We start from the raw sequence: 21,722 nt of genomic DNA, 5'->3' as shown, positions 1-21,722 counted from the left end.
CTATCAGAACACTAAAGCATTTACTTAACTCCTTAAATCAAAAATAAAAATAGATCTAACATACAACTCATCCAAGCTACCTTAAATTGAATAAACCTTATTCATTCAATTATAAAGTCAATAACATATGAAGAATTAGGAGATAGAATAAGAAAACCTAGATAATTCATTATAAATCCCATTTTATATTCATCCTTGGAAAGACTGAATACATAGACTAGTAAAACTAAATGAAACTCAAGACATGTCACAGAATCTATCATCAATTTCCAATATCTCAGAATAACAACACATGAAGATGAAATGCAAATCTGCACAAGAGTGGATGTGTGGTCTTCATTTCTATAGCTCAGCTCAATTGGATAGGAAGTAAAACCATCAACAACCTTGGTTTCATAGTGAGAAATGGAACCTTGCTGGTTTTTCCAGAGAAAACTACCAACAACCTTATAAAAGAGAAGAAGAAAAAATGATATAGGAGGAAAGAAATCTTGGATTTGATCAAAAGATGATAAGTGTCCCCTCAGAATTCTTTCCCAAGAAGCTGAAAAAGCCTCTCTCTACTTTCTCTCTATAACTACATATCAAATCCTTGATCATTTTTCCTCCCAAAAGCATAAAGTGATTCAAAAACTCAATGGAAAAATATCGCTTTTGATGCCAAATCTCAAATCAAAGCAAAGGCAAAAAATCAGTTTAATTACCTTTAGAATGCAATATAATCTTTTCAAACTTTTTTTTTCACATTTAGGCTTCAACGGGCTTTTACATCTGCCCTCTAACCAATTTTGATGATCAATGATGAATTCTACCCATTTTACTAAGAATGCCCTAGAAATCACAAAATTGCTTATAAACTAAACTGGTAAGCACTTGTGCAAAAACTAACTCCATGCTCAAAAATTTCATTTCCTCTCGGTTCTAATAGTATATTGGAGTGCCCATTTCAAATAAAAATTTCCCCAGTTACGGCCCTTTGAAATTTAGGCTTTCACTTATATGTTTGAAGACTACATTTTAAATATTCAACATTTTCAATGGTTTAAACTATGTAATATTTCAAGTCAAATTTTAAACCTGGGTTGCATGTAATTCTAAGTAAATATATTAAAAAAATAATCTTTAGAAAATTTCCCTCATAAATTCCATCCAGGTCAAACTTGTTTGATCGAGGCACCTTGTGTCGATCTCTGATTGGCTCATTTCACATATAGTTATCTGACTCCTCAAACTGGGTGCCATGTGTTAGCATCTCATTGGTCCTATATTTCACCACATCACTAGTCCACATCATTAGTCACTATGTCACTATCCTAGTTAGCATTTACCATGTCATCAACAACATAGCAATAGAGCGACACATGTCACCTATTGCCACCTCAGCACCTCAAGAATCGTGCCACATCTGGAGCCCTCTACCACATGTTAGTTCTTTTTTTCCATCTTATCACCACATCAATTCCATGTGTCAACATCTTATTAGGTCACCACGTTGCTACATTAACCGGTGTGCATCTTTTCTTTGGTGACATCACGTCAAAATGCGCCATGTGTTGCCATCTAGTTCATCTATGAGATCTTCCTGCCACATCACCATTGAGTCACTACCTACTCACCACATGCTGCCATGTGTTAGATTCTAGTTCATGCTACTGATCTACAGGTGAGACCTATGACATTCTTGTTGTATCTCCATAGTTTTTTGGCAAGTCGCTATGGCGCTACCGAAAAACCTTATCATTTTTTGGTAGTGACATGATGCCTTCCTGGATTGTTCAACATTTTTTGTCACCTTAACTTGCGTGCTACTTCAAAATTTATTTGGCACTATTCCTCCAACTATCATCATCCACAATGGGCTCCACCACAAGCCCTCACTTCCCAAAATGGATTTATCTTTTAGACATCTGATTATGCATGTTGATTAGTATTTGAAGACTCGAGGGAAACCCTGCCCACTCAATGTGGGACTAAATGCTTTGCCCTGTTATTCCCTCTACCTACATTTTCAAATGCTTCCCTCTTGGTGTGAGGATGAAATTTTCTACATCTTCACCATGGGGACTCCTCCTTTCATGGTTGCACCTTTCCTGCATGTCTTCCCACAAATATTCAGAAGTAAAATTTTAGACATATGATTATGCATGTTGATTAGTATTTGAAGACTCAAGGGAAACCCTGCCCACTCAATGTGGGACTAAATGCTTTTCCTTGTTATTCCCTCTAGCTACATTTTCAAATGCTTCCCTCTTGGTGTGAGGATGAAATTTTCTACATCTTCACCATGGGGACTCCTCCTTTCATGGTTGCACCTTTCCTGCATGTCTTCACACAAATATTCAGAAGTAAAATTCTTAATTTTTATGACTAGCATCTCAAAGAAAGAAGTGCAGAACCTTTTATACACTATCATAATCCACCCAGGCATTCCATGTTGTGTTTTTGAAATTTTGGTGTGTAGAGTGATTGAATAGATTGGATGTATTAAGCAGAAAAATGAACTCTGAGGAAATGCTATTTGACATCAATCCCAACACAATTGTCAACAAGAGTTTTATGTATCAAACTCCACAACAACCATCTCATACGATGACCTATTTAAAAGTTTCCTCATTAAATAAGTCAAGAAATCTAACATAAGCCAAGAAATCTGTCATAAGCATCATTTGGTTGTACCCTAAAAAGTGCAAGCCCATCTCCAATTTTGTCTTTCATACACATTCATGCTTGTATTTTCCAATTGTTTGGTTGTAATTAATAGTTACCTCATTTTTATGCTTCCCTTCTACATACTCTTCATTTCTTGGTTTGTCAACTACAATGAAAGCACTTTTCTACTTACTGACAAATCTACCTACATCCACCTTTTCTGGCCCTAAATCCCCTTGGACATAATCAATAAAATAATCTCTATGAGGTGTAGCATGAAATGAAGCATCAAAATCTAAAACCCATGAATCATCAACACTTTCTAAAGAAAGAAGTAAAGCATCATTTTCAGAATTTTTACTCACCACATTTGTCTCATTGTTCTCTTTTGGTTTATCTCCTTCATTATTCTTTCAAGTCCAGTAATCTATCTTCTTATACCTAATTTCCCATGGTACCAACAATCTCTCAGTCCTCTAGATTGAGACCTCTTCCCCTTTAACTTTCCTCTTGATTTCTCATGATTTCTAAAATTATTTCCTCTCTTAGTCATTCTGCCTCTGCTTTGTGCATTCAAAGCACTTCCTAATGTAGATCCACCTGAGGTTTTCTTTTGAGTTTTTCACTCAAAACAACACCAATCACATCATCATATTTTAGAATATTAGATCCAGAAATGGAATTACTTATAGTCATTACCAAATCATTCTAGCTTTCAGGCAAAGAACACAAAATCAAGAGAACCCTAACTTCTTCATCAAAATTGACACCCATAGAATATAACTGACTAGTAGCAATATTAAACTCATTTAAATGATCTACAACAAATCCAGCTTCAGTCATTTTCATATTAAATAAATACTTCATGAGAAATACCTTTTTTGAAGCGGATGGCTTTTCATACAGTTTCTCTACGGTTTGCATCAACTCTTCGGTTGTCTTTTCTTTTATAATATTAAATGCTATCAATGATGCTAGGCATAATCAAATGCTTCCAAGTGCCTTTCTGTCTAAAAGATCCTAGTTGTCATTTGTGATAGATCCCTGATTCTTAGTTTTTTCTTCCAATGGCTTCCATAAATCCTTTTGGTAAAAATAGTCCTCCATTTGCATTTTTCATAACTAAAAGTTCTTCCCATTAAACTTGTCAACCCTCAACATACCCTCATCTACCATCACTCCCACTCAACTCTTAGGTTCCCACTCAACCATGAGACCTTCTTGTAGAAGATTGTAAAAAAAATTGATGATGATATGGCTAAAAAAAGATGACAACCTAGCTCTAATACCACTTGTTAGGATTACCTCAGATAGAAATAACTATTACATGCAAATATAACCAATACTAGAAAATAATAGATCACATAAAAGAGAACATAAAACAAAAAGATTTAACATGGTTCACCTAATCCCTAGGCTACATCCACCAACAACAAGTCTAATATTATTATAATCTAGTGATTACAATCAGCAATCCCTTACAACTCAATACTACCACAAGAAGTTACAATACCACCATTACATTATGAAATCCCTAACCCTAAGCCTTTTTATACAATATTTTTATCCACTTACAAAATTAGGGCTAGAATAAGTCATCCAATAGGAAAAATAGTAGTCGATGCCTTTTATGATATAGGGGCATTTTCAACCAATGCCCTAGGACCCCATAGGGGTAGCCCCCATAGAAATAATATGGGAGTAAACCACAGCGAATGAACCTCTGAGTCTGATTAGGCTCCACATCACAATAATCTTGCTAAACAATGATATCATTAAACTATCACAAGATGGAAAAGGTTTCTCTAGTAACTCCCCACAACCACACAACTTATTAGACCGATCAAACGATAAACAAAAATTGTGATAGAGAAATAACAACAAAAACATGATAGATGGTGGAGTTGTAGAAGCAAATACTGTTAAACTACAACTTCACCCCTCTCCATATCAACACTATCCAAATATCAATAACACCAATGTACCTTCTCACTAGGACAAACAAAGACAAGACCATGCTTATTCATTCTATCATCGAAACACAACTACTCCTCCAGCACAAAATATCCCCAATCAATAGGTGGCATATAAACAAGCCCCTCCATCGAAAGGATATAAGTTTGTTTACCCACCTAGAGTATACACTCCCATAGGTGAAATATACAAAAGAGAATTATAAACACTCTTAATTTATGAGCTTATTTGTTTACCAAAATTTAAACCCTATGAACCACATGTTAAACCTACATGGTGGAATGACAAACATTTTTGTGCCTATCATTAAAATAGAGGGCATCTCACAAATAATTGCTATGCCCTTAAGGGAGCCATTCAAAAATTGATTGATGACATGAAAATTGAAGTACACAATCTTCATAATAATGAGGATCACATGGTCTTTAAAAATCCCTTCGTGAGCTATGAGAAGGGTTAACCTTTCAAAAATAACTAGACCACATCCTCCAATGACAAAGTCAATTATGCCTACAATTATGATAATACAATTAACATGATCTCTGGATTCAATGACACTATCAATATCATCATTGTCAAAGATAAGCACAAGAAACAACCCTTGAATGCCATCACCCAAGGTCAAGCCTCTAAAGTATTTTTTTTTAGGGCAACCACTAGTTTAGAATAAACAAGCACAAGCTCTTCCATATCCAAATATAGTTCGGTTAACCAACTATTAAAAACTATTGCATATATATCCATCTTTGAATCATTACAAATATCTCCAAAGCATAATGACATCCTAACCAAAGCCTTAGTGTCAAATGATTTTGATGTCAATAGATTTCAAAACATGGTAAGAAACCTTATTGTAGCTCATTGTGTATCCTTCTCGAAACAAGATGACATGTCCTTTTCTCATCCACAAAACTCCCCATTACAAATTGAAATCTTTGTCCATAAAAATAGAGTAAAGAGAGCTTTGGTTAATGGCTTGGCCAGTCTAAACATCTACACTTTAAACCTAGTAAAAGTAATAGGGTTTACATAAGATGTTGACCCCAAGAAAAAAATTACAATTAAGGCTTATGATGATGAAGAAAGGTCCTTTAAGGGTATGGTCATTTTACCAATAAGGGTTGGCCTTGTCAGGAAAGAAATTATCTATCAAGTTCTAGACTTGAAGCTAACATACAACATCCTATTATGCAATCCATGACATGTAAATAGTTCCCTCCACCTTCCATCAATTTCTAAAATTTTCATATATGGGTCAAGAAGTAACCATACTTGAGGATTAAAACTACATCCAATATTGCAATTCCCTCATTCCTCATAACATGAAAGAAATCACCACCCCAATACATAATGTCGACCAATCTATACCAATAGAAGCTTCAACCTCCACCAATCAAGACAAAAACCACTTTTCCATAGCAATCAAGGGAAAAGAGAAAGTGGGTTGTTCCAATTCTTCCATCTCCAGATTGCTGATACCAACAGACTCCGAACAAAAATAGCATGAAGAAATGATTTGTTTAATGAAAGAATTTGAAATAAATGAAAAATGCAATATAAAGGGGTAGGTGAATATTCAATTTCTTTGTTTGACCCATTATTAGCTCTAAAATATTAGGGCAAACCAACTTCAACCACTCTTCCTAGACCCTACAATGAACATTTTTTTAAAGGAAGTGATAGATCTCCAAAAATAAAATAAGAGGATGCAAAATGTTGACATTTCCCCTCACCTTTTTTTGGAAAGGGTTATGATCTAATGAAGAAAATGGGTTATCTAGGAGAAGGCACTTTCAGAAGAGGCAAAGGTATTGTTGAGCCACTAGTAGTACAGTCCAAACCCAAAAAATTAAAGAGAGAAGTAGGCTATTTAGAACAATAAAATGAAGGTTTTCCACGTTATCCTAAGCTACTACACCTTGATAAGTCATGACCTAGATATAGAGATTCCTCCTCCTCCAGTTTGGTTTGGGTACCAAAAGAAAAGGACATCGTAGATTAGAGTGCATCCCATCTAAAGAATGTAAACCTATATATCCTTGATCTACATGTTATAGAAGAAACATTCATGGATGCCATTAATGACAGAGATTATGATGACTCTACCAAATGATAATTTGATTCTCTATCTAAGGAATCTACTCATGATAAAGAATGTGATGTAATTCACATTTCTATACAAAATACTACCACAACATAAGAATTTTCCTCTAGCTCAGACTCCCCTTCACTACACAGAGTCAATTCATGCCAGAATGATTTAGAAGTAGATATAGAACAAACACCTAATCTCACATCAGAAGATGATGATGAACCTATTGAAGGATTCTAGTTCCAGACCCTATTTTCGAATTTCTTTTCGATGGAAATTGAAAATGAAGATAATGAGAAATTCAAAGACTTTACTTTCCTAGACAACTTAGAAGAAGTACACATTATAGACTTACCAAATATGATGTATGAGTCATCAAGAGAGATCATGTCTCTGAACCCAATTGAACCATATCTATACCCTGAGTCATTATCCTTGATCCATCTTAAGCTTATTAATTGGGATACAACTAAGCCTCATAACATTTCCAACTTTGACACTAACTGCAACATTTCTATATACCTTAATGTAGTTGAACCATCTCTAAGACTCAAACCAAAGGAAGCACCTACAAAAGGGTCCAATGGAAATCATGTTAGTCACATGAATAGAGGTCTAACACCCCACAAATCTAGCAACCCAAACCATGTTGTGGCAGGTCTAGATAAAAAAATAGAAACAAATAGAAGTAATGTATGTAAGGGTGAATACCCAATTGTAGCACCCAATGGTGAGATAATTGATGCTTTACTGAATATTCAGAAGAAATCTCATCTATTTTAATTGAGCCCACAAAGAAAGTCAACATTGGAACAGAAGCAAAACCCAAAATCATTCACCTAGCACAATCATTAACTTCAAATAAAAGAAGTGAATTCATTCATTTCTTCAAGAAAAGGCAAATTAATTTTGCATGGACCTATGTTAACATGCTAGGTTTAGACCCTAATCTAATTCTCATCATCTCATATTTATTAAGAGAATAAACTAGTCAAGCAAAAGCTTAAAAAATGCATCTATATATAACAGTTCTAGTCAAAATAGAGTTGGAAAAGTTACTTCATACCAATTTTATCAGGCCATTGGTGTATGCTTCATGGATCTCAAACATTGTGCCTATTTCATAGAAGGATGAAAGTATACATATCTACATTTATTTTCATGATGTCAACAAGGCACGTCCCAAAGATGACTTTCCCTTACCAAGCATTGATGTCATTGTAGACCTAACCGCAAGACACTCAATGTTCTCTCTTATGGATGGCTTCTCCAATTATAACCAAATCAATATAGCACCTGAAGATCAATAGAAAATAACCTTCACTTGTGCATGGGGGACATTTTGTTGGAATGTAATGCCCTTTGGTCTCAAGAATGTAGATGCCACATATCAATGAGTTATGACCACAATATTTCATGACATGATGCACATATTTATAGAAGATTATGTAGATGAAGTTATAGAAAAGTCTCATACTCATGAAGATCATCTTCTAATTCTAGACAAGATATTCACATGTCTAGAAGCTTTCAAAGTTAGGCTAAATCCTAAGAAGTATGCTTTTGGGGTGCAATCCGAAAAACTTATGGGCTATATTTTCTTCGCTAAAGGGATAGAGGTAGATCCAAAAAAATTACAAGCTATTGTCAACATGAAACCTCCCAAGAACTTGAGCCAGCTACATTCCCTCCAAGGGAGACTTTAGTCTGTCTAAAGATTCATATTTCAGTTGGCCAAGAAATGTGTGCCTTTCACTCACCTTCTTCACAAAGACATAGTTTTCAACTAGGACAATTAGTGTCAAACAACTTTGATCTTCTCGAGAATTATCTAATGAATCCACCTACCTTGGTGCCTCCTATGCCACAAAAACCTTTATTGTTGTATATTTACCTAAAATCAAAATCAAAAGGAGCCCTCTTAGCATAGGAAAATGACAATGGAAAGGAACCAGCCATCCATTACATTAGTCAAACCTTGGTTAATTATGAGCTTAACTACACTTTCATTAAGAAGGTATGTATGGTGGTAGTTTTTGCTTCCCAAAAATTATGGCACTACCTCCTAACACACAAGGTGAAACTCATAGCCAAAATTGACTCTTTCAAGTATCTTCTTAGCAAAACAACATTAACAGGAAGGCTATCCAAATGGGTAATGATTCTAAGTGAGTTTGACATAGAGTATGTTGCATTACAAATTAGTTGGCCAAGGAAACCCTAGAAAGCTCAAATCCTATCTTAGCAGATTTTCTAGATGCATCATGGTTTAGGCACAAGGATTCTATTCATCACACCTTTAAGCATGACAATACCAAAGTCATACAAACTATTGTTCCCATGCACTAATAATATGGAAGAATATGATGCCGTAGAGATATGGAAGAATATGAAGCCTTAGTTCTTGGTCTTAAATTAGCTTTAGAATGGAAATTGATGACAATAGAGGTCTATGGAGATTCCTAGCTAGTCATCAATCAAGTGAATGATGTGTATCAAACCAAAGATGAAAAATTGCTACCTTAGAAACATTTGGTTGATACTCTCAAAGAATACTTTGTTCAATTTACATTTGGGTAGATCTCTAGAGAAAAGAATAGGGTGACCAATGCTATGGCTACTTTGGCCTCCTTACTCTAGCTACCAAACCAACAAGAATGTTGTGAGTTCTTAGTAGAGGAGGTGGTTTAACTTGCATTTACTCAACTAGAATCCCACATTGTTTGCCTCTTAGATAGTCCTAAATTCCCTTGGCATGACTCCATTTCTACCTACTTACATAATAACATTATGCCTTCTAACCTATCTTGAAACCAAAAACAAAACTTTATCCAAAAAATATCATGTTACACATTGATGGTTGATACATTGTATAAGAATGGTCTAGATTACACTTTATTTAGTTGTCTAGAAACTAGCAAGTCTAAGGTTGCTCTAGAAGAGCATCACATCGATATTTGTGTGTTACATTCTAGTAGATTTATCCCAGCAAAAAAATTCCTTAGAATGGGCTATTTCTGGCCCACCATGGAAAAGGATTCTATCAACTATTTCAAAGCTTGCAAGAAATGTTAGGTCCATGGTAATCTAATTCATGCATTGGCTCAAGAACTCAACCCCTTGGATACACCATGAACTTTTTATCAGTGGGGTTTCAACTTGATAGGTGTCACTAATCCACATTCCTCACACAAAGACAAGTGGATTATCACAACGACATAGTATTTCACTAAATGGGCTAAAGTAGTACCACTCACAAAAGCCACTAACAAAAAAAATCCTCCTTTATCCTTAATTGCATTTTTTTTAGTTTGACATACATCATGTTATTCTAATAAATAATGCCTTGTATTTCAAAAACTAAATAGTTGATGACTTGTGTGACAAATTCCACATCATTTACCATTCCTCATCAATCTATTATCCCTAGGGAAATGGCCAAGTAGAGGCCACCAACAAAAACATCATCAAAATCCTCAAAATAATTGTCAATGAAACTAGTCAGGACTAATATTTATAGCTAAATCGTGCACTTTGGGCCTATAGAATAAGTGTTCAAACACCTATGGGTGCAACCCACTTCTCTTTGCTCTATGATAGTAAGGCAATTATTTCCCTAGAGGTTGAAATCTCATCTTTGAGAGTCACCGTACATAATGTTATGATAGATGAGGACAATAAAGTGGCCCATTTAGAACCAATGGAATTCCTAGAGCAACATTAGTGCACAACCCATGAACATCTTAAAGTGTTTCAAAATAGGCTATCCAAACATTATAACAAGAAGGTGAAGCCTTCATTTTTTAAATAGGAGACTTAATGCTCTATGAAAACCCTAAAAAATAGGCAGAACAAGAAAAGAAAGGCAAGTATGAATCCAATTGGATTGACCCTTATATCATCACAGAATCTTTTGGGATAGGTACATACAAACTTTTTGATTATGATGGAGAAGAACTAGTAGAACCCATTAACATTATTCATCTCAAAGATTTCTATGTCTAATGTCATGAGGAACCACCTCGTATATAAAAATATCAAAATATTTTTTAAAAACTAGAAAAGATTCCAAAAAAAGGTTTCTGGTATAAAAGGAGTGAGAGATACCACCTTTGGACTTCCCTAACAACACAAGCCCTTCAATGTGAAAATACAATAGGACATGGCTACAAAAAAACTATTCACACCAATTTTTCTTGTTTGTATTCTTTCCATTACTTGACACAATTAATTCGACACCAAACAAGAGGGATATTGGATGCCACATTTGACTCAATTTTACACATACCCAATTGTGAAACACTTGTGGTTACAATTCATAGCAAAGATAGCTAGCAAATAGAAACAAAGGGAAGGCAAGAAATTCAGAGGAAACATGGAGTCTGATTATGTTTTAAAATATCACAGGCATGAATTATAGGAAAATCAATGCACATCTCAAATATCTACCACTACAAAAAATCCACATATCCATTTTAGCCTCCATAAACTCCATCCATGGTCCCAAATATCCATTTTAGCCTCCATAAACTCCATTTGTTGTCCCAAAAATCTATTTAGCCTCCATAAATCCAAATATGGCCCTAAGAGCCCCCTTTATCCTTCATAAATGCAAACGTGTTCTCCAAAGCCCACTTTTGGTCTCCTTACCTCTTTATATGCTCTAAAATGTCCCTTTTAGCCTTTTTGTCAGCCCTGATGATCTCCATATTCTAAAAAATTTGACTTCCTTCCTCCTTTACTATCACTGAATCAAAAATCATCAAAAATAGTAAAAAATATATATCACAAATCATAAAAAATAGTCACAAATGCATCAAAACTATCAAAAATAAATCACACAATCAAACGAGAAAACAAAAACACACCACAAATATTGTCTTTAATTTGACATGAATTATTTTTGTGTTTTTCAATTTGATGATCCATTGATTTCATGTCGAGTTGGTGTCCATATATAATTGTTGCTCCTTCGGGACAAGTTTGTGTACCTCGACCAGTTTTATATGAAACTAATGTTGAAGTCCCCTACATTGAAAAATATTTATATATTTTTATGACATAATATTTTTCCTACTACTTCTAGCGAAGACAACAAACAAGAGCATAAATAAATCAAGAAGCAGTGTTGTTATGTCTTGAAACATATCTCAGGCCTTTAGAAAATCTAGCACAGTGTAGATAACTAAAGAATTTTTGCCTTTTTTTCTCTCACAAAGATATCAAAAGAGTTTTTCAAACTTATTTATGTTACAGAGGCCATGATTGATCTAGCACCCTTTAAGAAATATATCAATGCTATCTTGAAATTCCCTTGTGACCTAATGTCTCATCTCTATGATTTAGTGACATGTTGGTAATCTAGGCATCACTCAGATTGCTACAGATATTTGTCACACTCTTTCATCCCCATCTAGCTAGGCTGCCATTTTTCTAATGCTAGCCATGTTGCTAGTACTCTATCAAGTTGGCCTACTTATCACTCATAAGAATCAATCCATGAGATTGAATGCCACACCAATCGAACCCTTGACCCTTGGAGCCAATGGTGGCATAGGATAAGTGAGCATTTACAAGAGCACAATAGCCTCCCCCACCTTATGAAGCCTCAAATGACATTTTCCAGCCATCCACCACCTTTTATTTATCCAAATGCCTTTTTAGGCCCCCAAGTACCTTTTTAGGCCACCCAACACTTTTTTTATAGGCTCAAAGCACCTTTTTAAGACCCTCAATGCCTTTTTCAAGGCCCTGTAGTGCCTTTTTTAGGCCATCTAGTGCCTTGTAAAGGCCCAAAAAACTTTTAAAGGCCCCTTTGTGCCTTTTTTAGGCCATCCAATGCCTTGTTAGGCCCAAATACCTTTTTCAAGGCCCTGTAGCACCTTTTCAAGCCTTCTAATGCCTTTTTCGGGCCCCAAAGTGCCTTCTTAGGCCCATGTACACCTTTTTATTGGCCCATAAATATCCATCCTAGTGCACACCTAGAGAAATATATTGAATTTGGCCCTAAATTTTCTTTAAAGGCTATCAATATACACAAAATCTTATACTCCAAGTTATTACTACAATTCATAGTTTAGCACTACCTAAATTTTCCACCTCGTGCACTTCTTCTCTCAAAATATTACTATATCATCTGAAAATGGAATCACTTCCATCTTGGTAAGTTTAACAACCTCTTTTAGTACATTTATTATGATGTACTTACATTTAGGATGCAATATGCACTTGATTCCTTCATTCCAGGAGAAATTAGGGTTAGGACCTCGAAGATTATCCTTAATTTCCCTCCTTTATGGCTCTATTTTCTAGGTAGGACTTAGGAATAGGTCCTCCTAGCCTTCATCATGTTCTTTATAGGATTCTAAGCCTATTATTGGTACTCAGTCCTATTCTGGTATCATTTCTAGGTTTCTAAGCATCCTCAGGACCTCCTATTTTCTACTCTGGCAAGATTTAGGCACCTAGGTCAACCAGGTCAACCTTGACCTAGGACAAGGTCGAAGTTATCCTTGACCTAGGTTAGGTTTGAGGTCATCCTTGACTTTTTTCAAGATTTTATTCCCCTTTGGTCTAGGAGGGCCCCGAAATCAATGTTGGGCTTTTGGATCCGAATGCAGAAGGGTTTTAATTTGATATTTATTTAAATATTTTCTCTCCTCAGGTGGTTATTGTGATTGGACCATAATTCAAGGAAAATTTTGAATTATGGGTCCTCGCATTACTCTAGGAGCTTCACCTTGAAGCCTCTATATAAAGACTCTCATTTGCATCCATTTACAACTAGAATCAAGAGATTACAAGAGAACAAGATGATGCTATGAAGATGCAAGATTGCAAGAGAATGATATAGAAGACCAAGCTATTCTGGATATCAAGTATTTTTATGGACACACCATTGTGAACATCTATTTGGAGCAAGAAAGATCTCATCTTCCTTGATCTGCCATTATCAATATTCAAGCATTCAAAGATACAATCATAGTGTAGTAATTATGGATTAAGATTTTGGTAGTACTTTAGCCTTGGGGCTTGGCATGCTTTCTTATCTTATCCAAATCTATGCATTATTTTCTCATACATATTCATGCTAGGGTTTCAATCTAGTGGATTAGATCTTGGTATTATATATTCAATACACACACATATTTTATTATATCTAGGTATTTGTGGAGGTGGAAATCACCAAAATGAGGGTTTGACTATAGCAAAACCCTATATAGCCACCTCAAAAATCCTATTTTTAGATATATAGGCGTTGTTTTGAGAATCAGAGTACAAATTTGGATACCCTTTTCAGCAAACTCTTGAAATCCGCAAGCACAATTTTCATCAGAGCTATACAGGTCAAGGTCAACTTTTTGGGGCACAATTGTGCCCCAGGCTAAGATTGTGCCTCACTATCTAGGTCAAGGTTGACCTACCCTTAGAAGGATAAAAAAATTTGAGGTTTTATTTTTGTCAACATTTCTATTCTAGAACAAGTTATAGAATTTCTAAAAAATGTGCACAGGCATCAGAAAATAGGTATTTCCAGATTGGTTCTATTTTGAGGTATGTATCTTATCATTTCTAATTTCAAGCATTTTCATTACTTAGCTTATATCAACTCTAAAATAATATATGAATGGTGGTGAATGCTAGAGGTATTGTTAAAGATCCATTTTTACCCTATTCATTTTGGTGAACCTGCGATAGATAACTCTTTCATTTTGGTGTTAGATTTAAATCTTGCATTAGATTTCCTTTATTTATATGTTTCAAAAATACAAAAAAATCCAAATTTTCTTTAAAAATATTTTAAAAATATATTAAAAATTTACATTTTTGTGCTTTAAGTATTTCAATATGTATAATTCTTGTTTGGAATACTTTGATGAGGTCTTATTGCAAAAGAGGATAGATTCCTTAATGAGGTACATCGTAGTGAGGATGGAAATGGTCTAGATAAGATCTCCATTGATCCTATTCCTATTTCACTATCCTCCATAACCTCTTCAATTGACCTTTATCATAGGGTGTGTTCATGTTTACCTTCATGTTCCACTATATGCAACATTAATAAACCTAAAATGATATATCCCAAACCTTTTTTGATGGTAAAAGGAAGTACTCCTTGAATAACAATTAAGGGAAACCTAGAGATCCTTTAGATTTCTTTGATAACACTGATTTTTTTTTCACATGCTTATTGCACATAAAATAACTCTTAGCCTACTATTCTAGTTTCTTTACTGCCTTCTCAACCTATTCTTCCTCAAGCTCCTAAGTTTTCCTCTACTTTTAAGGAGTATGACCTAGTTGATCAATTACATGCTACTCCTGCTAAGATATCTTTATGGGAGTTACTTCAAACTTCTCTGACATATTATAAGGCATTGGAAAAAGCTTTGTCCACTCTTTCTTTTCCTCCTAACCAAGAGAACATTCATTCTATTTTAGATTGCATGCATGTTATGCCTTGTGTACCTCCTATTGTGTTTTCTAATAATGATTTACCTTCTATTGAGGTGCATAATCAATATGATACTCGTATGGTTGTTGTTTCTATTAATTAGAGTATTATTCAAAGAACATTAATTGATAATGGATCTAGGATTAATTTTTGTAGCATGGAGATGCTTAATGCGATTAAGGTTGATCTTACTACTATTCAACCTAATAATGTCCCTATACGTGGATTTGATAATATTGCAAAGAGAAATTTGGCTATAATTACCTTACCTATTAAAGTTGGTCTAGTTATTCTAAATACACCTATTCATGTTATTCTTGGATCTCTCAATTATAACCTTATTTTAGGAAGACCTTGGTTACATACTATGCATGTGGTTCCTTCTACTCTTCATCACAAGGTTGGTTCTTTTATAACAATATAATGTATATAGTAAATGTAGATGATGCACCAAATCCTTGCTTAAATGTGGAATATGTTAAGATCTCTGAGCCTCTTCAAAATAACCTGAGACACAAGAACCTATGACTCAACAATTGGAAGCTCAATCTTCTTCTTTGACTGAGGATGATTAGGGGACATTGGATTTTAATCCTACTTTCATTAGAGAATATAAGGTCTTTGATATAGAATTCATGAAGCAACAAAGTCAATTTGAGAAACAAGTTTTTATTCCTTCACCACTTTCTGAGGAATTAAAAAGTAATTTTGTTTCCACTTTGATTAATGAAATGATTGAAATGATAAAACTTGATTATTCTAACATTGTGACATATGCAACTCCTTGGAATCCATCTAAAATGGCTGATTGGTATGGTTTTGGTTATCATTTTCTTAAGAAATCAAGATTTAATGGGAAAGGATGTGGTAAATATAAGCAAGGTATACAAGTGCCTCTGGATAATTAAATTTATGATCATACATATGGATTAGGATTTAATTTTATAAAAAACCATCAGCCTTTCCCCTTAATGTTAATCATATATGTGGTGGACAATTGAAAATGGTTAACCCACTTCTCGTCAATATGAATCAAGCGCCTACTTTGGATTTTTTCCTAAAGATGAAAGTTTAATGGAGTTCTTAGGGGTTAATGAAGATTTACCTAAGTTCCATCACAAATGAAGGAAGCCTTATTATTTAAATATAACTTCTTATTATGGAGAACATGATAATTAAAATATTCTTCCTTTACCAATGGATCCTCTGATACAAAGTATTTTGTTAATAACTAAGACTTGTGATATTCAAATGGATGAGAATAATCTTGAAAAGATAATAAAGATTAGGAAATGTTTGAATCAAGATGAGCATGATCAATTGCATTCCCTTTTACTTGAATTCAAGGATGTTTTTGCTTGGACACATTCAGATGTATTGGGCATCAATTCTAAGATTGTTATTCATAATATTATTTTACAACCAAATAAGGAACTTGTGAAGAAGAAAATTCAAAAGTTAAATCCATAGATTTCTTTATTAGTCAAAACTAAAATTGAAAAATTATTGGATTTTGGATTTATTCATTCTATTGATTACTCAAATTGGATTTCAAACATTGTACATGTTTCAAAGGGAGAAAATAAGATAAGGATGTGTACTAATTTTAGAGATCTAAACTAGGTATCTTTAAAGGATGATTTCCCATTACCTAATGTTGATATGATTGTGGATTCAACGGTCAGTTATGCTTTGTTATCTTTTATGGATGGTTTTTCTAGATATAATCAAATCTTTATTCCTCTTGAAGATTAATTCAAAACTACATTTATAACACCTTGGAGAACATTTTGTTGGGTTATGATGCCTTTCAAATTAAAAAATGTAGGAGAAACTTATCAACAAGCTATGACTTTGATTTTTCATGATTACACAATAAGATCCTTGAAGATTACGTGGATGATATTTAAGTAAAGTCTATACAAAGAGAAGATCATGTTACTATTTTATGACAAATATTTGAAAGGATTATAATTTAGAACATGAGATTGAATCCAAAGAAATGTGTTTTTAGAGTAGATTCTGCATAATTATTAGAATCTATAATCTCTAAGAGAGTCATAGAAGTAGATACTAAAAACATTGATGCTATTATTAATATGCCTCCTCCGAAGAAGAGTATATACAAAAAATATTAATGCTATTATTAATATGCCTCCTCTGAAGAATATTTGTTAGCTACGTAGTTTACAAGGAAAGATACAAGCTATTCATCACTTTGTTTCTAAATTAGCCGATCGAACAATTCCTTTTACTTCCTTTCTTAGAAAGGATACCACTATCTCTTAGAATGATGAATGTAAACAAACTTTTGAGCAATTTAAGGAGTAATTTGCAAATCCTCCTATCTTCCAACCAACTAAATTTGATAAGCCATTTCATTTATATACTTCAATGACTCTAAAGGTTGTGAGTACCTTGTTAGCTCTAAATGATGATACTAGTAAGGAAAGACCTATGTATTACATTACTGGTAGGAAAGACCTATGATGCCATGGCAAGCACAACTTCTTTGGTGTCTTGAAAATAATGCTAAAAACTTTTAATTTACTATACAAACTCTTAAAAACCCTGCAATTTATAAAAAATATTACTTCTAATTATTTCAATTTGCATTTGGATAAATGGTATTCCCACATTTTTCATTTTTTGAAAGATGGTACTTTTCCTAAATCAACAATAAGAAACACACATAATCATATTAGGAAACTTGCAGTACGTTAGCTTGTTTTAGGAGATACGCTTTACAAATGCTCTTACAAAGGATTGTTATTAAGATGTCTCAATAGAACTAAAATTACTATATCACTTTTATTTAGGTGCTCAATGATGACATTTAAATTGTATCTCTTTACAGAAAGTGATAGTTGGTTGCATCCATCTAGTTTGCATTTCATATCAGGTACCTTAAAAAAAATGGTTGGTACATAAATGAGGAATACATAGGAATGACTACATTGTCTCATCTAATAGATCGGTAAAAAAAAAGAGATATGGTAATAAAATGGTGGACAAGAATATCAACATCACTCTAAGCTTTCAACACTCAAGTATTGTGGACATTGTTTCATCACAACCCCACCACTATTCCTCACACTTCATCACCCCATTATCCCATAATATCCATTCCCTCTATTTCATTACATAATCTTTGAATCTCAAAAGTTTCGGTCACAATTTTCCTCTCATTACAATTCTTTTTCTTCAATCTTCAATCACATTCTATTCCTTCACTCTCTCACATTTCATTGAAGCTTCTTTATGGCCTTCGAATCTCAAAAATTTGAGTTCCACTTTCATCTCATACCACTCATTTCCATCTTTCATTCATCCTTTTATCTCTTTACCATTCCATCAAACCCATTTCCATCTCATCCTTATTTTATCATTTTAATCATGATAATTCTCTTTTTATTAATATATATCATTCCATTTCATTTGCTCACATCATTTTATTTCTCAATACATTTTCATCATTCTTTTATCATTTTTCTTACATTCATTTTTCCTTAATACCACAATCTCATATTAATTTCATCTATCATATCTCATTACATTCATTTTTCTTCATTCTAAATTATCTTCACTTTATTTTCATATTACACCATTTCATATTACTCTCAATAATTCATTTTCATTCCATCTTCATTACATGACAAACATTGAACCACTGCTCTTTCTTTTTACAATTTCCTTCCATTTTTCAATCATTTTCTCATTCATTCATTTCATTATTTAAATTGTCTCATTAACTCGTTTTATTGCATTACATTTTCAATTTCTTTAATCATTTTCTTTAATCACTCCACTTCTTTCATCCATTTACATTTATTTTGGTTTAAACATATCATCTTCATTTGTTCATTTCACATCATTTTATTAAATCTTTTCTTTAATTCATTTCTTCATATCACATTCATATTTTCTTAACTAATTTCATTTATGTCATCATATTACAACATTGCATTCATTATTCTCCTTCCATCATTACATTAAACCAATTTTATATTTCTACATTACCATCTATTTTGTTATGATCATATAGTTACATTACACATCATTCATACATTTCATTTCTATATTCGTTATATTATGTCATTCAGCTAAACATCTACTCATATACATATTTACTACATTAATCATCCACATTACATCCACATCTATTACTATCATAAAAATAAAACAACATGTACACAATCACATGAACCCATCCATGACATCAGTAATATAAATTCCATGATACAAAGACATGAAGATCCAACATAAACACAAATATAAAGATTGATCAAAATAATCATATATCAAAAGGTCATCATCAACAATGATAAATCTGATAACCCAATAACATGCAATACAAAATGATACACAGGATCACTCCTATGTCTCACCACCTACATCATTTGTCCATGTCTGATCAAGAGGTGTCTGGTCACTGGGGAAGGCTACCTAACTAGTGGTCGCCCCATTTTTCCTCAATGGTAGCAGTGGAGGGGGAGGCCTTGGTGTAATGTCCCACCTAGAGATCCTTGGAATAAGGATAAATAAAAGCCAATACTTTTTTTTTGAACAAGCATGGATTCAAACAACATCAACATGCAATCAATCAAAAGATCGCAATGGAAGAGTTAACCAAGCAACCAATGATTTCCAAGCATCACTACTCACCAATGCATAAAAAAACAACAATGAAAGTTTAAGAAAACTTGAAACTATTAATTTATGATTAATCAAGACCTAGGAAGGTGCGCAATCCAATGGGGAGTCCAAAACATCCTAGCACACTTCCTAACGATGGACAAAAATACTCCATGTCTTCCATGCGAAGAAGTAAAAAGGGGCAAGACTCGTACAAGGAAACACTTGCTCATGCAAGTAAGTTCCATTGCCCATGTGAGAAAATGAATTGTCATGTGAGGAACTACTCTTCATGCAAGGAAACACTCCTTCACATGAGCAATCCACAAGGTCATGTGAGGAAGTACTTGGCCACTCAAGCCAGTACTTTCTCACACAAGAAATCTCTATGTTGCACGTGAGAGAATGCTTGCCTCGTATAATGAAATGTATCTTTGGTGTGAAAGAGGATGATAACAACCATGAAAAGATAAAATGTAAACATGCTCAAAATAATTACTCCACATCGAGGAGTACCAAAATTACAAAAATTGAGGCTAAGGTACTCCAAGGCATAGAAATCAAAGTGACATGATCAAGAAGAAGAATTAAACCTCTAACCATCTAATCTATAGCATCTAGTAATCATGGAGAAATGCAACATTGCAGTGAACAATATAAATCACATGGTAAGATACTCTAGAAGGCATGGAGAACCATGTAAGTATCTAACTCCAGAATTGAACATATAGGAAGCAAAAATCTGTATGTTGGCCCTCAACAGTGGTAAAGGTGGCTATGCTTCCCAACCATGTGGAACTCGTAGGCCCACTCCCACCATGCTGATGGAGATAGTGATTTGACCTCAAACACATAGCAGACAATCATCCATGGCTAACACTCATGCCAAATAGTATAGAGGGTTGAAACCAAGATCATGAAACAATGTCATATAGTAGGTCCTAGTCAAATGCTCTATGGGTCTACTATGTAGGGACTCTAGTGGAGATTAGATTGCTTGGCATTGAGGAACCCAAGCTAAACATCCAAAGTAACTACTCCCTCAAGAGGCCATAGTGCTCTATCCCTGGATGAGTCATGTAGACAATTACCCTCAAATAACCAAATGGGAAAAATACACCTTTAGAATAGTCATGCAAGTGTGCAATATTTTCTTATCTTAGTTAATTACCCATGAATTTATTTATTTATCACTTATTAGAAACTTCTTCATGTATACCTCACCGGCAACATGACCCAGGGTTATGAGAGAAGCCCCTTCACTAGTCTACCCTACAAGTCGATTGCTCATCACACGATGAGTGCCCCTAGGAATTACAATTTCCCAACCCAACCACAATGAACATAACTCAACTAAAAAAAAAAATTGGGAGCTTGGGACTCACAAGACCCTGACAAGTGCATGCTCATGTGCTCGTGTGTGGGCACACCAACAACACAAAGATCATAAAAAAATAGGGATGGGCAAGAAACATATAAAACACAAGTATAACAAATCACTCAACTAGCCCATATCAAGGAGTATAGATTTGATAATCTGGATCCATGACAACTACAATGACAAGAAAACCTAAGAAAGTCAGGTGGCATGCAAATCAAGGCAAAAACCAAAAATGCCCAAAAACCTTGAAATTAAAACCCATTATGACATTGGGTATTAAATTCATAAATATCAAATAAAATTTGGGTTCAGAGTCCACATGTAAAAATGGCTAGCATAATGGCATGAAACCCTAAACCCCCAAGTCCAAAAAGCTAAAATTGCTCGTACCCATCCAACTGAGTAGAACTAGAATGCAAAAATAGAGGGGAACACTAGTTCTCTACCTCCAAATGATTTACTACCAAAAATAGACTCCAAAATAGAGAAAAAACAATAAAACAGGAGATCCCTACCTCGTAGCCAAAAGGGCTAAA

This window comes from Cupressus sempervirens, chromosome 2, assembly GCF_028749045.1.
Source record: "Cupressus sempervirens isolate cs-2001-9-10 chromosome 2, ASM2874904v1, whole genome shotgun sequence".
Classification (NCBI taxonomy): Eukaryota; Viridiplantae; Streptophyta; class Pinopsida; order Cupressales; family Cupressaceae; genus Cupressus; species Cupressus sempervirens.
Note: the sequence above shows the minus strand (reverse complement) of the source record.